This window comes from Capsicum annuum, chromosome 11 (assembly GCF_002878395.1).
Source record: "Capsicum annuum cultivar UCD-10X-F1 chromosome 11, UCD10Xv1.1, whole genome shotgun sequence".
NCBI classification, from domain to species: Eukaryota; Viridiplantae; Streptophyta; class Magnoliopsida; order Solanales; family Solanaceae; genus Capsicum; species Capsicum annuum.
Genome location: NC_061121.1, coordinates 53,403,685 through 53,420,337, shown reverse-complemented (window position 1 = coordinate 53,420,337; position 16,653 = coordinate 53,403,685). Strand labels below are relative to the sequence as shown.

The following is a 16,653-nucleotide window of genomic DNA, read 5'->3' as shown; positions in this document are numbered from 1 at the left end:
TCGGGCCCGTGCAAAGTATGAGCATACCTATCTAGTTACTACTTTATAGAAAAATAATTAAAGGGACGACCAAGGGTAATTTTGATATTTCATATCTATTTTAATGATTAAGGGTATTTTTGATATTTCATATAAATTTTATTGTAGTTGTCAAAAAATATCTTTTCATATTTCTAATTCTCTACCACATTTGAATATCTATTAATGTGCCTATGGTTAGACCATATGCACATTAGATGATATTTCTAGAAAGACTGCCAAGGATAGTTTTGATATTTCATAATATATCTATTTCATTGTATATAATAATTGTCAAAAAAAATCTATCAAGATTTATATTTCGTCCGTTTGAATTTATGTGTCGTCATTTCTTTTTAATTCACCCCAAAAAGAATATTATTTTTTTTATTTGAAAACTATTTTAATGACATTATTTTCATTTCATTCTTATTGTATCCCATTTATACAATTAAACGTAAAAATTAAAGTGATTTAAAAGGAATAATTTTGTAAATTTTATTTAGTCATTATTTATTTCTTAAATCACGTCTAATCAAATGACGATACATAAAATAAAATGGAGATTATGCATCTATTATTTCCACCATATGCACATTAAATGACATTTCTAGAATTGATGGTGTTTCTAAAATTAATAATTAATAATTAATAAATTAGTGTCTACCTTTCTAGAATTGCCTCATTAGATAAATAGGCAGAGACTCCTCATATTACTCAGTTCTCTCTTCTTTCATTAGTTCTCATTTCCATCATCAATCTTGTAAGTTTCTCTACCTTCTTTATTTTATTATCTTAATTTTTCTTTCATACTCAGTTCTTATTCATTTTTTCTTGCAACATTTATTTATTCCTTCAACAAACTATAATTTTATGTATTTTTTCAAGTTACTTATTTTTGGTAGAATGGATAATTTTTGTTTACTTTTAGCATGTGTTTTTATAGAAATTTGGTTGTATTGGGTGTTTTGCTTTTGTAACTGTCAATTTAAGGATTTCTATTACATAAAATAAATCTGCCCCTTAAGAAATTAAATTAAAAAATTGTTTAAGGGATGAACAAGCCCTTGATAATTGAATTCATTCATCTCTTGTCACCATCACAGTGTTTTTGTTTTGCTTATCATTATCGGATGGTACAATTTTTAATGTTTTGATGAAAATTGCTTTGATTTTTTCATCTTTTTTCTATATTTTTGTAATGCCGATGATGATAAATCCTAAGGCTTATTTCTCAAATCATTTGGCGTGGTTGCCTAAGTTCTTTCCCCAAGCAATATGTTGCTTCTTTACTCCTTGATCTGAAGCCTTTTAGCTAAGTTGGATTTTTTTTTAAAAAAAGTAGTTATTTCAGTGATACCAAGTTTTTTAGCTAAGTTTATTTTTAGCATAGTTAGATTTTCAAAAAAAAAAAATTATTTCAATGATATCAAGCTTAGATTTACTCATCTTGAAATATTACAATGATATCTAATTTTAAGATCTGCTCATTTTTTCTTTACAATATTTTGCATATTTATTTTAAAATTAATTTAGTACATACGTTTTGAACTGTCTACTATGCAGTTTCATCTCTTCGGTGAAAGCTATCTTTACGTCCGAGTCTATATTAAGTATAATTTATTTAATTATAAATATTTTTCTTCATGATTTCTTTATAATATAAAATATGAATTGCTTATTTTTCTCTGTTAATGAATGTCTCTTATATTTTCTTAAAGTGACGTGAGTTTCACAAATATAATTATTACTTGGTATTGAATATGTATTGAACTTTTACTCTTATTATTTTTATTCAAGAATTCATAAAAATATTTAAATCATAAAAAATATCGTGTAGTAGAGATTCTAAAATTGATTAAACTTTAAAAAAATAAATGCGGACAAAAATGTTGACCAGGCAGAAACCCAAAACATTGAGACTGAATCTATTTTATTTGTTGTTTACCTGTTGTGTGCTAATTGTACATACTATTTCCTCACTAGAAAAAAAAACAAGTATGAGAATGCAACTGGTGATAAACTGATAATTGACAAACTAATGCTGATGTCTCATATTTGTATTATTTTAGTGAATGTGTCGTATGTTCTTTTTTTTGTTCAATAAACTTTGAAAGAGTTAAGAGTATTTTTTAAGATTGATTTGTTGTGTGACATAGTAAATGTGTACCAAATTATTATGAATTATAGACAAATTAATATTAACAGAAAACGGAATATGTTATAATATGTTGTCTTTTCACAAGGAATCCCGTCAAAATATCTTTTTTTTATGTTGATTTTTTACAAATATAATTCATAACAGCTTAGGTTATTGAATTTTTTATCCTCATAGCTTTTGTGTTTGTCTTCTTTGAATAAAAAGGTCTTTATCATATTCCGTACTGAATGATATTCCAACACATCCTTCAAGGGTAACATCTAAATGCAAATCATGATTTGTGAATCATGGTTGGAAAGAGATGCATTCTTCCAATGAAAAAAAATGTGTTTTATGTTTACATTTTGAACTTCTAAATTAATTTAATCATTAAATTTAATTTAATAGATATTTGATCATGAATGCTCAATTTATTGATCATATCGTGAAGGAAAAAAGTGTATGCTATTGAAGAATTTATAAATAGCATATGTACCAATGTATATAAGAACCAATCACTATGATATGTGAATGTCATGTGAGCATCCAGTAGTGTGATATTCTCACGGTTGTATAAAATATACATTTGGGATCTTATGATATGCTGTTATAGTGATATTGTTATATATAGAAATGTATTTATATATATATATATATATATATATATATATATATATATATATATATATATTATGTGTTGGGCCCGTGTAAAGTATAGACATACCTATCTAGTTATTATTTTATTATATGGAAGAGTGAATAATTAAGACGATCAAGAGTATAATAATAATTTTAAAGCTATAAAATAAGTACTTTCATTGAATCTCTTACTATGACCTCATTTTGCATTCAATCTTCCTCTTTTCTTAAATGCACTATCTCCACCTTCATTACACAACCAATTTCTTTCTTAAATGCACTATCTCCACCTTCATTACACAACCAATTTCTTTTTACACTATGTGTAGTGTTTTTAAATATAAATTATTCTTTTTTTAATCTCATAGAAAAAGTATGGTATTTACACATAGCAGTTTTGTTATTCCTTTAAAAAAAATTGTCTATATTGACCATTTAATTGTAGATGGTTTTTTTGGCAATTTTATAACTCTAAGTATTCATTTTCATTTAGAAAACAACAAAATATGATATTTATATATATAATAGTTCTATTATTTCCTTAATAGATATTATCACATTTATGTTATTTAGTTCTTATATTAGGTAAAGAAGACAATATTTTTTCTTAAAAAAAGAACTCACGATACATATAATTTATATAAACCTATAATTAACTATTTATTATACTATTTCAAATTAATATTATCTTACACAAATTTTAAAATTTCAATAGCTGAATTAAGTTGCAATTTGTATAATGCTAATTTTATTAGACAATTTGTAACGATCAACTTTTTGATGAAATATGTGAATTGTGTGTTTTTGTGTGTTTTGACTGTTTTACCCCTCTCCATAGTTGTATTATGATTTTTCTGGGGTGTGGGAATAATTGACATGGTTTTCGATTCATTTTGGTACCATTTATGTGATATTATGGTTTTTGATGATTTGAGAGCATTATTTTAGACATATGTGAATATCTTTTGATTCGTGTGATGGATGACTGAACGGACCGCGCCAACAGCTTTGGAATATTGATTTTAGGCTAGGTAGACCTTTGGTTCGAGTCTTGGTGCACCCGAGCTCATTTCGATCTATTGGTTGGAAAATTGGAAACTTAAAAATATGGGTGTGAGATCCACATTTGGTCGAAACGACTTTGGATGAAAAATTCAACTTCGCCAGTAGATTCAAAATGTCGATTTTAGGATGGTAACATGTTTGGTGTGATTTTACGTCTTTTGATTTCATTTCAACCCTCGATTTGGAAAATTATGATTTCGAATTTCGGGAGTCAACTCTGTGAAAATCATAACTTTTTCAAAAATTAGACTTCGCGAACGCGTTCAAAACATCGAATTTAGTGTATTTGTATAATTCATTTGCATCCATCGAACTCCGAACGAATTTTGGGCATCCCATTGGAGACTGAATCAAACTAAAAAAATAGGTTTTTTCAACTGGTGCATAGTATAAAAAATAACTTTTTACCCCTTTTTTGGGCCCAGTTTGTTTATTCTTTCACCTTGCCTCTTGAGAGTAAACCCTAAATTATTATGAGAGCTTAAAAGTGAAGTTTGTGGGAGCTTGGAAAACTAGATTAACATATATATCTTGATTTTCTTACGGATTTAAGGTAAGAATTCACGATTTTCTTAGTAATTTCTTAATTAATTTCTCAAAACCTTAAAAATCGTAGGGCTTGATTTTAAATTTCAATTTCACTTGAATAATATTTTAATCTTATAATTATTAGTTTTTCATCAATTTAACCTTCAAAACAACTTTGATTCTTTATTTTAACCCGTATTTCAAAGATTTTACCCGGTAAAGTTTAAAAATGGTTTTTCTTTGATTTGAACCTCATTTTTTACTCGATTTGACTTGGATTTTTAACTGTTGGTTCCTAAAAATATGAGAAACACAGTTTTAAAATAAAGTTACAATTTTGTCCTTCTTAAAACTTGTTTCGAAGGTCCGTTTGACCCAAATTAAAAGTAGTCAATATGGCCGTCGTTGGTTTTATTTTGATATGTAGATTTCTTATTTGATATTTTTAGTGGAGTTTGGGAATATTCATGAAAATTAAGATCGTGGGTTTAAAATGTAGCGGACTAATTCTAACTTTTGAGGTAGGTTATGGCTTAACTCTTTCACACTGGGTTGGGTAGTAAATGATGGTACAAAATATATGTCAAGGGTGGGAAATAATCATGAAGATGATTATTAATGTTTTGTGATCGTGTGGGGGCCTATACGTAATGTAATTATTGAAATTGAGATATTATGTAATTTGTGTAACTGTGTGGGGTCCTATGTGATATTGGTAGCCTTGAATATATGTGAATAATCGTATTTTGTTGTTGAAATGCCTAATGTGGTATCATTGGTATTGTGGTACATTCATACTTGTTTTTATATGAGACATATGAAAATTCATGGATGAAGCAAAAATAATGAGTGAATATTGGCTCACGTGTTTGTGAAAATTTATAATTGTGGCTGGTTGTGGAAATATATCACTGTGATTGGTTGTGAAAATACTCATTATGATTGGTTGTGAGTACTACATCCTCATATCATACTCATTCATAAAGTATTGGTACCACCATGATAACATCTGAGAAACACTGGCAATACCTTTTATAAACCCTCCCCGAGGAAAGTGTCGGGGAGGAGATACTGTAACACCTTATAAAATCATTTTCGAGGGATGTTCCAGAAAGGATATATGAGATATGTGGATTTCATATGGGTTGATGAACCCCCATGGGTACTGCGTTGGGAGGCTTGCCTACATAGATGTATACACAGATTCTGTGATGATCTCGGAGGTTGTGCGATGACCTCATGCATCGTCACTATCATCATTATCATATACATTGCACTTATTTTATTGTATTTATGTTGTGTTTTATTTCTATATTGACTTGTTATATATGAATTTGTCTTATCTTCCCTACTTGTATTTAATGATCTTGTATCTACATGTTCTCCCGTATATGTGACATAATGCATAATTGTGTTCTATATTGGTGTGCTGTTGTAATATATATGATATATAGAACTCTTAGTACAAGCAGTGTAGGCTACCGTTGTGGGATATTTTTTAATTGAAGATGGTGTGCCCTTAGTGTGTATTTTGTATGCTTTATTTTCTACTTTACTCGGTCAGCCTATAATACTTATTGAGTCCAAGTAGATCGTACTAACTCCTACTTCACCCTTTGGGTGCAACTTCAAGTTCGGGTGCGCCTCAGATTAGTTGATTTTCAGGAGTCTTCAAATTACTCAAAGTAGCGGTTGGACATCCATACGTTCGGAGTTCACCTTTATCTTTTTGTTTAGTGTCTTTACTAGTATTCAGAGACAACTATTATTCCTTTGTAGTTATTTTTCTGATGTATTTGACTCCTGAATTGTATTAGTAGTTCTTACACTATTGACACTTGATTTTGGGTATGATTGGTATTTTGGATAAGTTTTTTTTGCATTATTATGATTACTTGTATGATTTGGCTTCGTTCTAGTACTTGTATGATTTGGCTTCGTTCTAGAAGCCTTACCTTAGACATTTCTTTCTTTTCTTTTTTCTTTTTGTATCAGTTTGGATGATAGACTTACTTGTCAAGGTACGTTGCGACAAGTGTCATCATGCCCCTTATTTTTGGGTCGTGATGCAATTATTCAAAATACTTTATAAAATTAGAATAAAAAAATATAAAATATTGTTTCAAATTTTTCTTTTTTTTTTGAGAAATAAAATTAAATTTTTATCTTATTGTATATAAAAGGACCTTCCTCTTTAAAACACCATTTGAAGACAATTTGAATGAAAAAATAAGATAATCTGAAAAAGATGTAGTCATTACGTATTGTCACCACGAGAACTATCATTATATAGGAGTATATTTCTCCATGTATGATCAAACTTAGTTGGGTATACTTATACTATTATAATTAGATTTAATTGGATGTTTTATTTGTGTTTGCTAAGAATTCAATATCTCGAAAAATTTAAAATACATGCATGAATATATAATCAATGATATTTTTCAAAAACAAAGACAAAGAGATAAGAAAAAGGAAATAAAGAAAAAAAGAAAAATCAATTTCTTTTCTTGAATAGTATCTCATAAAGGGATGAATATATTTTAAAAATTAAAACTACTAAAAGAGTGCAACTATGTAGTATATGTTCTAAATTTAATACGAACATGTATCACAATTTCTTTTAGGGTCAATCTAATAAACATTTAAGTTTGATGGTGTTAAACCTTTTTAAAAATAAAATAAATGTTTAGAACCTATATAAATAATATGATAAGTTCGATAAACAATAATATACAGTAAATCTAAAAGTAAAGTATCAATCTTTAATATGTATTATAAAGTAACTGAAAATTCTGAGATATTAATAAAATCTAAAAAAACATAGTGAACTAGAAAAATAATATAAAAAATTGTGACTCTGTTTATCATCATATAAAAAGATGTTTTTTTTTTGTTTTAAGTATTAAAAAGTCTATAAGGTATGTAATAAGCAATAAATGATGAAACAACATAAAAGACATAAGAAAAAAATCATTGGGCCAGTGCATTGCATGGGATATATAATCTAGTTTTATACTTTTTTATATAGAAAGATGAGTTCAAGGAAGATCAAGGACATATTTATTCAGTAACAAAAGGTATAACTTTAAATTGGTGTATATTGGGACGTGCAAGTTATGGATTTCCAAAAAAACCATTCAAGGTGAAGTAAATTTGATTGCTATGTGTAAAGAGTATAAAATTATCATTTGTCACATCCATTAAAGTGGGGTCTTATCTCTTGTAAAAATAGTCATTCGACAATAAATGCCATAAATTTTTTGGCATTTTTCTTGAATATTATACTATGCATTTTATTATCTTATCTTTTTATAAGATGTTTGTTTTATAAAACAGAGACTCTATTTTAAATTTCTCAAAATAAGATTAGATCTAATTTAATTGATGTATTTTGATATTACTTCATATTTGTTCTATTTATCATGTTTACTAAAAATGATTAACTATATTTAAATATTTTTATTTTGAATCAAAATATAATTCATTCAAATTTTTTCAATTGTAATTTTGCTCTAATAAATATAAAAATAAATAAATATCATATAAGAATATTATTAAATTTTATCAAATAATAAATAAGATTAATTTAATAAAAAAATTCTTTCATAAATAAGATTAATTTAATAAAAAAATTTCTTTCAGATATGATAAATTAAATGGACTTGATGTAATTAACAAAATCAAGTAAAATAGGAAAGTTCACAAAATTATATATTAATTCTTCATTTAAGCAAAAATTAAGTTTGTACTTTGTTTCATATTAAGCAGTTAGAAACTAATTTAAATACAATTGAACAACTCTATATGAGTTTAATAAGTAAATTTCAAGTTAAATTTAATTAATATAGTAGATTACTTCAAGTTATGAATTAATGCATAATTCTGCTACTCCAATATTTTGTCTCAAATAAGAATAAGAAAAATGAATTTGTTTTTAACTAAACTATCTATTTTAGCAAAATATTAATAATATATATTATATTTGAGAATTTGAGTTTTCACAAACTTTATGATTGTGGCAAATGTAATATTAAACCTTTTGAATACAAAACATGAATTATTACATTGATCATGTTTTCAACATGTAACTTATTGGTTATTAGAGAAGTAAATGAATTTAAGTTGAATATTATTTAAATAAACAACAAAAAAATTTTGAAAAGCTAGATAATCTATTAACATTGATAAAGAGAAATTTTCAAAATAAAATAATAAATTACAAGTATACCCCATACAAGAAGTTAGTTATAACATGTCTTTTTCATTATTTTTCTTCATGTATTGAGTCTCAAATAGAGTTACGACTCCATCTGTGTTGAATTTGTTGTGCTGTAGTTGAATTTTGAGTCATTATGTCACGTTGATTATGGAAGACAAATAAAGAATATTCAAAATAGGAGTGTACTGATCCGTAAAAGTTAAATAATCAAAATAGTAAGATCGTGTAAATAGCGATTATTCATTCCTCCTTTAAAATGCATTATAAGTAATAGCAACAATAAGTAGTACTAATCATTAACAAAATAACTAATTGAATTGTTGTGAAGTAACAATATTTTGTGAAGTAACAATACTTGGCAAAAACTGGATTTGATATGTTACTATAATTACTGAATACCTAAAAGAATGTCCATAAGAAATTTTAAAATTTAACTCTAAATAAAAAAAATATTAAAGAAAATACAATTATAATTTGAGCTTATATATACAATCTTTTAATTAACCTTCTATAAATGCTAAAAGCACTTTAGCAATTATATATCATTCTAAAAGCAGAAAGAAAAAAAATATTGTATCATACTAACAATTATTTGAATCAAATATTTCAACTCCTAATAAAGTGTCTTAATTAGACACTTTTAGTTCAATTTTAAGAGTTTTCATTTATAGATGATCTCATTTGTTTATTAGGTAATTAAGTTAAACACATAAGATGTGTCGTCTATAACAAGAAGAAAAAGTCGTAACTTTTTTTGATCCTTTATCACTTTGTAATGATATGATTCATTATAATGTTCATCAAATAGATCGTTATTTTTGTTTGTTAAACACCTACAAAATGCATTTAAATATATTTAAAATTAATTTATACATGGATCAATATTCTTTATTTTTTTGTATGATTCTATAAAAATTATTAATATATTGACACTTGTAATTTTAATTTATTCTCTTGTATGATTTTTAAATAAAGCCGAAAAGGAAAAAACATTAAAATTGATTGTTTAATTTAACAAAATATGTTTCACTTGTTGTTAAAATATACATTGAAGCATAGGACATTTTAATGTTAATTAGAACAATTTAAATGAATAATAAGTTATTATTTCATTTTGTAAGAATAATAAATATATTTTAGTATAAAGTATGATTTCTACTATCATTTTCTATCATATTTATTTAAAAATACTAAACATTTATTTTTGAAAAACTTATTAAATACCTATATAAATATTTAAGATTGTAATATTAGGTTCGTAAATGAATTGTTCATTATGTAGTTCTACATGGAAGAGGGGGAACTTATTTATTACCTGAAAAAGAAGAAACAAAGAATAGAGTAATGAAAGTGATTGACATTGACTATGATTGACATTGACTATGTTAAAAAGTGTGATAAAAATAAGAATAATGAAAATTTCATTTGACTCAATTTTTTGACTCAAATGGCAGGAAAATCATTATTTGACAAGTATTTTGATAATAAAGTGGCAAGGGAAGGTCCTATTGTCTCTTCATAATTTTTTGATATTCAAATTACCCTTTTACAGTCAAAACTATTCTTAAAAGCTACCCGATTTTGACTAAATCATTGGTCCTAATTCTATGAAAATTTTTCATCATACTTGTATAATAAATTTTACCATAAATTTTGAATTCATTGATCTTGAGTTGATAGTGCAACAAACTTAGTGGATGAGAAGCCTTTAGTAGATATGTCATAATAGGGAAGACAGATTTCACAAGTTTTCCGACATTGTGCACAAGAGACAACTAAAATTGTCAAGAGTAGTGTCCAAAATGAAAAAATGAGACACATTCACATTAGATATTAGACAATTAGATAAATGTTGAGACATGGTGTTATTTCTTGGGGTAAGTATGGTACAAAAGATATTTTGAGATTAACTAAGTGTTTGACTAAGAAAATAATCCTTGACTAAGGATACGGAGCTAAAGCCCGTGAAATGAGGTAGTATGATGGATATCTATTTGCTATCAAATAAAGGCATATAATCCTTCAATATACACTACATTTTCTACCCCTTTAGCGTAGAGTTTTGTACAGTTGAATCTATTCTACTCTTAATGATTTCATAGCCGCAGATGGTCTATGTTGAGATAAACTTGATTCCATAGCCGTAGATGGATTATGTTGAGATAAACTTGATGGAATGATAAACGTGAATATAAATGTACGGTTGCCTTTTATGCAAGACTTGGGGTCATATTTCTAAAGAACTTATGAAACTCAAAGGTCATCTATTTATTTTATAATGACCATTTCCGTCGTTATGTATAAACCTCTCATTGAAAGTCTCGTGTTAAAATTCTTTTTGAATTTGAAGTTATAAATTTTAGGTTAGGCAAGTTTTGAACAAAACCTGAGCGAGATGTGGTCTAGAAAAATTAAGAAATCCATAAGAATTTAAAGAATTAAATTTGGGTAAGTAGAACTTCTGAAATCGATATTAGCGTAAAGGACATTGTTTGAAATATTTCAAATTTTGTGTGTATTGCAAAAATTGAGATTTTTAGATGAAACTGGACATTCTGTCCCATCGATGCTGCTATAGCGGCATGTATGCTTTAATAGCGACATATACTACTATAGTAGTGAAAGTCGTAGATTTATTAAACTATTTCTCCAAAATAGTTTATTTTTCTAAAATTTATTTTGGGGCAAAAGATGGACGGTTTGGGGAAAGTTGTATCAGATTTTCATTGTTCAACTTTTTTAAGGTAAGGATTTCATTCTCATTAACTCGTAATTGATAATTAAGCCTTAAAATTACTAATTACGAAGTTTGAGAAAGGTTCTAGGCTGATTTTAGTTATTTTCTGGTGCAAAGGAGAAAATTAATTAATAATTTAATGGATTTTGATTCTTAATGGTTAATACGCTTTCATTTTGTTAATTCACTGATTTATTCATGGAATTAATAGTTTAAGATAAATTATGATAGAAAAGTCCTAGAACGAGAAGGAAATGATCATAAACTTGATCTTAGGGGTTGGGTATGAGTTTAATTTCACAATATGGTAAGTCATTTGATTAATTATGTGCTTATATGCATGTTCTAAACCAAAAGCAAGCAGAAATTGAACGGAAGGGCAAAACTTCGACTTAGAGGAATTATGCAAGCTTGGTTTGAAGTAGGTGATGGTATTGTAGTCTAATCCAATTTGTGCTATATGTGTATGTTAACTACTTTGTAGTGTAGCTCGGCAGTGAATGTTGTTTGGTGTGGTTAATGCAAATGATTTTACTTTGTTGAATGATTTTGACCTATCTTATTGCTAAATATGAAATGTTTAGGTATTTGGGACATTCTCATTGTTGGTGAAATAAGGTTGGCAGACACTTGTGTCTGAAATTTAATACATGAACCAAAATTATCCCCTGCAGGTCATGGCTAGAGGATGGATATTTTATTTGTCACGACCTGAACTGGGACCTAGATATAATGGGCATCCCAAGTTCAACTAGGACCGGGGACTGACCCCTAAACCCAACCCAACAACCTTCCAAGCCACAAATGAGTTGAATTTCAAGCATATAACAAGATTCCATAAATGCTCTCATGAAGACATTGGGATAGGGTCACAACCGTGACCAACCCAACTGAGTATACTCACACCAACCAACCATTTATGCCATACCAAACCAAAGATGGAAACTCACCACTTTAATCCAAATGCAGTCCTTGAGTTAATCACTATGTACGTAGAGCCGAACGGCCAGTTCCTGCATAGAGTGGGTATACAGCCGCCAGTAGATGGATTATCGAATGACCGCTAACATGTATCTCAGGGTAAGGATAAAGTAATGTCATTTAAACAACCAAGTAAAACCATCCATTATGAATACAACCATACATATATATAAGTTCCGGGAAAGGAAATCCATATTTAACATGCATTTAAAATCTTTACTTGGGTTGTGTAACCTTGCCGTTTAACCACACCATGGGCCATATGGGTTCATCTCCCCATGCTGAAAGAGTCTCAGTGCGTGGAGCCGCACAACTAGTAGATATCCCATGGGATGACTCGTACATCCCTCCAATATAAAATGTGACACTCATGCATGGACATCAAAGACCTCTTATATCGGCAAATATGAGTTTCCAGTTTCTGTTCCCTCGGGACCTCCACCTTCCATGGCTCAATTACATATCCTGCATTAATGCCCAAATTAAAACTATATCTAAACAAATCTAAATACCATTTATTAATCAAGGACATTTATTAGTGTTATTGTCATACCAACCATACTTATAAGATTTATCCATAGTCAAACCATTTATGTTAAGGGGACTCTCAAGTGCCCTATCCGTTTACCATATTAACCTCTTGAGAGAATTTCATGTACTCCACAAGCAAAACCAATAAGCCTTTAACCTTTGTAGACCATCTAAACCATTTATAGTTTAATGCATAAGTTGAAAACAATCAAAAGTTCCTTTTAAAGAAGTCAGTGCAATGAACATATCTTTATAAGCATTTTATCAAACACCTTAGGGGTATAATATAACCAAAACCATTTACAAAGACCATTAAACTATTATCATACAATCCAATTGCCCAAAACTACCATTAATGCATATAAAAGCACAGTTAAACCATAAAAAATCATAACCAAACCATTTACACCAAAGCCCCCAATTATTAGTGGAAAATCATAACCCATGCAATATCGAAACCATGATAACAACCATAAAATCCATGCCTTTTTAGAAATAAGAAGTAGGGAAGAGACACATTCCTTAAACCGAGAAAGATGATGGAAGAAAATCACCAAACCAAGCCCCAAAGCAATCCCTAAGTTGAAACCTATCTCTCTTGCCCCAAAAGCTCTTGAAAGAATTCTGATATGTTTGGAAATGGTTTCTAAGTGTTAATAATTAAAATAATAGGGTAAATAACCTCCTAAGTGTATTAGAAGTCGTAGGTCATAATTAGGGTAAGTAGGAAAATATCCAGAATACCCCCACTAAAGTCCTTTAAAAACCTATCACAGGGATACGACTGACTCTCTTAAGAGTCGTACCCTTCCTTACGATTGGTTTCCACCAGTAGTACCAAGGCCTTAACCTTGGATCAGACACTATCCAGTATACGATTCATCCAATCAAGTCGTAACCTCAGCATATGATCTGTACCTATGGTCCGTATCCCTGGCAGAATGAATTACTAGGAGGACCAAATACTGCCCACCATACGAGTCACGAATACGACTCGCATCCAATCCTTACGACTCATACCCTTAATTCATGACCATTCCAGTGATCAAAACTATCCCACCAACTAACATTGGTCAGCTTACGACAGGATCAAACCACTCGTACCCCAGCATACAACTCGTACCCTGGAGTCGTATTGGGTCCAAAAAATAGATTTCAAGGAAAATTTCTAAGGCCAAAACCCAGGATGTAACATTCTCCCCCACTAGGAACATTCATCTCTGAATGGAGAACAAGGTAGGGGTAACCATACAAAGAGTCATTTGCATTATCAAAGACCCCTTTAACAAAGTTTGAAAACAAAGAGGCAAAGATGTTAATCTTTCCTTTAACAAACTCAAAAAATAAAGATGTGTTCAAGAACACATACCTTCCACACAAATACTAGGAGCAGAAAACAAATGCGGATACTTGGACTTCATATCCTCTTCTGCTTTCCACGTAGCTTTTTCTACCTTATGGTTCCGCCATAGAACCTTATTCAAAGCCATATCCTTGGTGCGCAATCGACGAATATGCCTATCCAATATCTTAACTGGGACCTCTTCATAAGAAAGAGAATCCAAGATATCCAACCCTTCCAAAGGAAAAAACAAAGAAGGATCACCAACATACTTTCTCAACATAGAAACATGAAAGACCGAATGAATAAAACCCAAACTCGTAGGAAACTCCAACTCATAAGACACATTGCCAACTCTCTGCAAATTCCCATAAGGACCAATAAATCGAGGACTGAGCTTCCCCTTCTTACCAAACTGCACTACTCCCTTCATGGGAGACACCTTTAGGAACATCCTCTCCCCAACTTCAAACTCCAAGTCTCTATGCCTAACATCTACATAGGACTTTTGGCAACTCTGAGTAGCCTTAAGCCTATCCTGAATCACCTTCGCCTTTTCCATAGCTTGATAGACCAAATCGGGACCAAACATATCTGTCTCACCAAGCTCAAACCGTCCAATAGGAGATCTACACCTCCTACCATACAATAACTCAAAAGGAACCATACCAATATTAGAATGATAGCTATTATTGTAAGCAAACTCCACCAAAAATAGATGCTCAACCCAACTGCCACCATAATCAATCACGTATGCCTGAAACATGTCCTCTAATGTCTGAATCATTCTCTCCACTTGCCTATCCGACTGTGGATAGAAAGGCATAATCAAACTAACCTTAGTCCCCAATTCCTTCTGGAAAGACCACTAAAAATGAGAGGTAAACTGCATACCATGATAAAAAATAATTGAAACAGGCACCCCATACAACTTCACAATCTCTTGAAGATATAACTTCGCATAATCCTCCATCGAAAAGGTAGTCTTTATCAGCAAAAATTGAGCAGACTTGGTCGTCCTATCTATGATGACCCAAGATTTATCAAAATGATTCCAAGACCTAGGAAGACTGATAATGAAATCCATATTGATCATCTCCCACTTCTATTCAGGTAACTCTATTTCTTGATACAACCCACCAGGCCTCATGTGCTTAACCTTAACCTGTTGATAAACCATACACTTGGCCATGAAGTTAACCACATCCCTCTTCATACTAATCCACTAATAGATTTTCTTGAGATCATAATACATCTTTGTCATACCAGGATGGATAGCATAGCACGACTTATGCACCTCAGCCAAAATTTTTTGTCGTAACCTGTCGATATTTAGAACACACAGCCCTCCTTGGTACCTTAAAGTACCATCACTACTAATCTTAATCACCGCCACCTTTTGCCTACCAACATCACTCTTGATTTTTATCAAGACCAGATCCAACACTTACTTCTCCTTAATTTCTGTATCAAGAGATGATCAAACCACTTCTTGCACCACTATACCACCATTTTTAGAATCCAAGAGACGAACTCTAAGATTGTCCACGGGGTGAATATCCTTCATCAATTCTTGCTTTCCTTCCTCCATATGAGCCAAACTTCCCATAGACAACTTGCTAAGACCATCGACAACCATGTTAGCCTTACCTGGGTGGTAGTGAAGACTCATATCATAGTCCTTGTGAAGCTTAATCCATCTTCTTTGCCTGAGATTAAGCTCCTTCTATGTGAATACGTACTAAAGACTCTTATGACCAGAAAAGATATCCATGTGAACAACATACATATAATGCTGCCATTTTTTTAGAGAAAACATAACTGCCAATAGCTCTAAATCATGAGTAGGATGATTCCTATCATGCACCTTCAATTGCCTGGAAGCATAGGCAATTACCTTCCTATGTTGCATCAAAACACAACCAAGCCCTACCCGAGATGCATCACAATAAACCACAAACCCATCATTACCTTTTGACAAAGTTAAAATAGAAGCCGAAGTCAACCTATCATTTAATTTCTCAAAACTCCCCTCACAAGCATTCGACCTAGAAAACTTAACCTTTTTCGGAGTTAAATTAGTCAAAAGAGCAGCTATCGACAAGAAAATTTCCATAAACTACCTATAATACCCGGTTAAACCCAAGAAACTCTAAACATCAGATGAAGTTGCGGGTCTAGGCCACTCCTTCACCACAATAACCTTTTGCGGATCAACCATTATCACTTCACTAGATGTAATATCACCCAAGAAAGTCATAACATTCAACCCAAACTCACACTTAGCTAACTTGGCAAACAATTATTGTTCCTTTAAGGTGTGTAATACCACACGGAGGTGATTAGCATGATCCACCTTAATCCTCAAATACATCAAGATGTCATTAATAAACACAATGACAAAGAGATCTAAATACTGCCTAAACACCCTATTCATCAAATCTATAAAC

General features: G+C 30.2%; 1 non-coding gene across 1 annotated transcript; it reads left to right on the top strand.

The window, feature by feature from the left end:
• The first annotated feature begins 1,062 nt into the window (after nt 1-1,062).
• LOC124889174 lies at nt 1,063-1,162 on the top strand. Its single transcript, XR_007047786.1, has one exon. It is a non-coding gene; the product is annotated as a small nucleolar RNA snoR99 (small nucleolar RNA).
• The last annotated feature ends 15,491 nt before the right edge of the window (nt 1,163-16,653 follow it).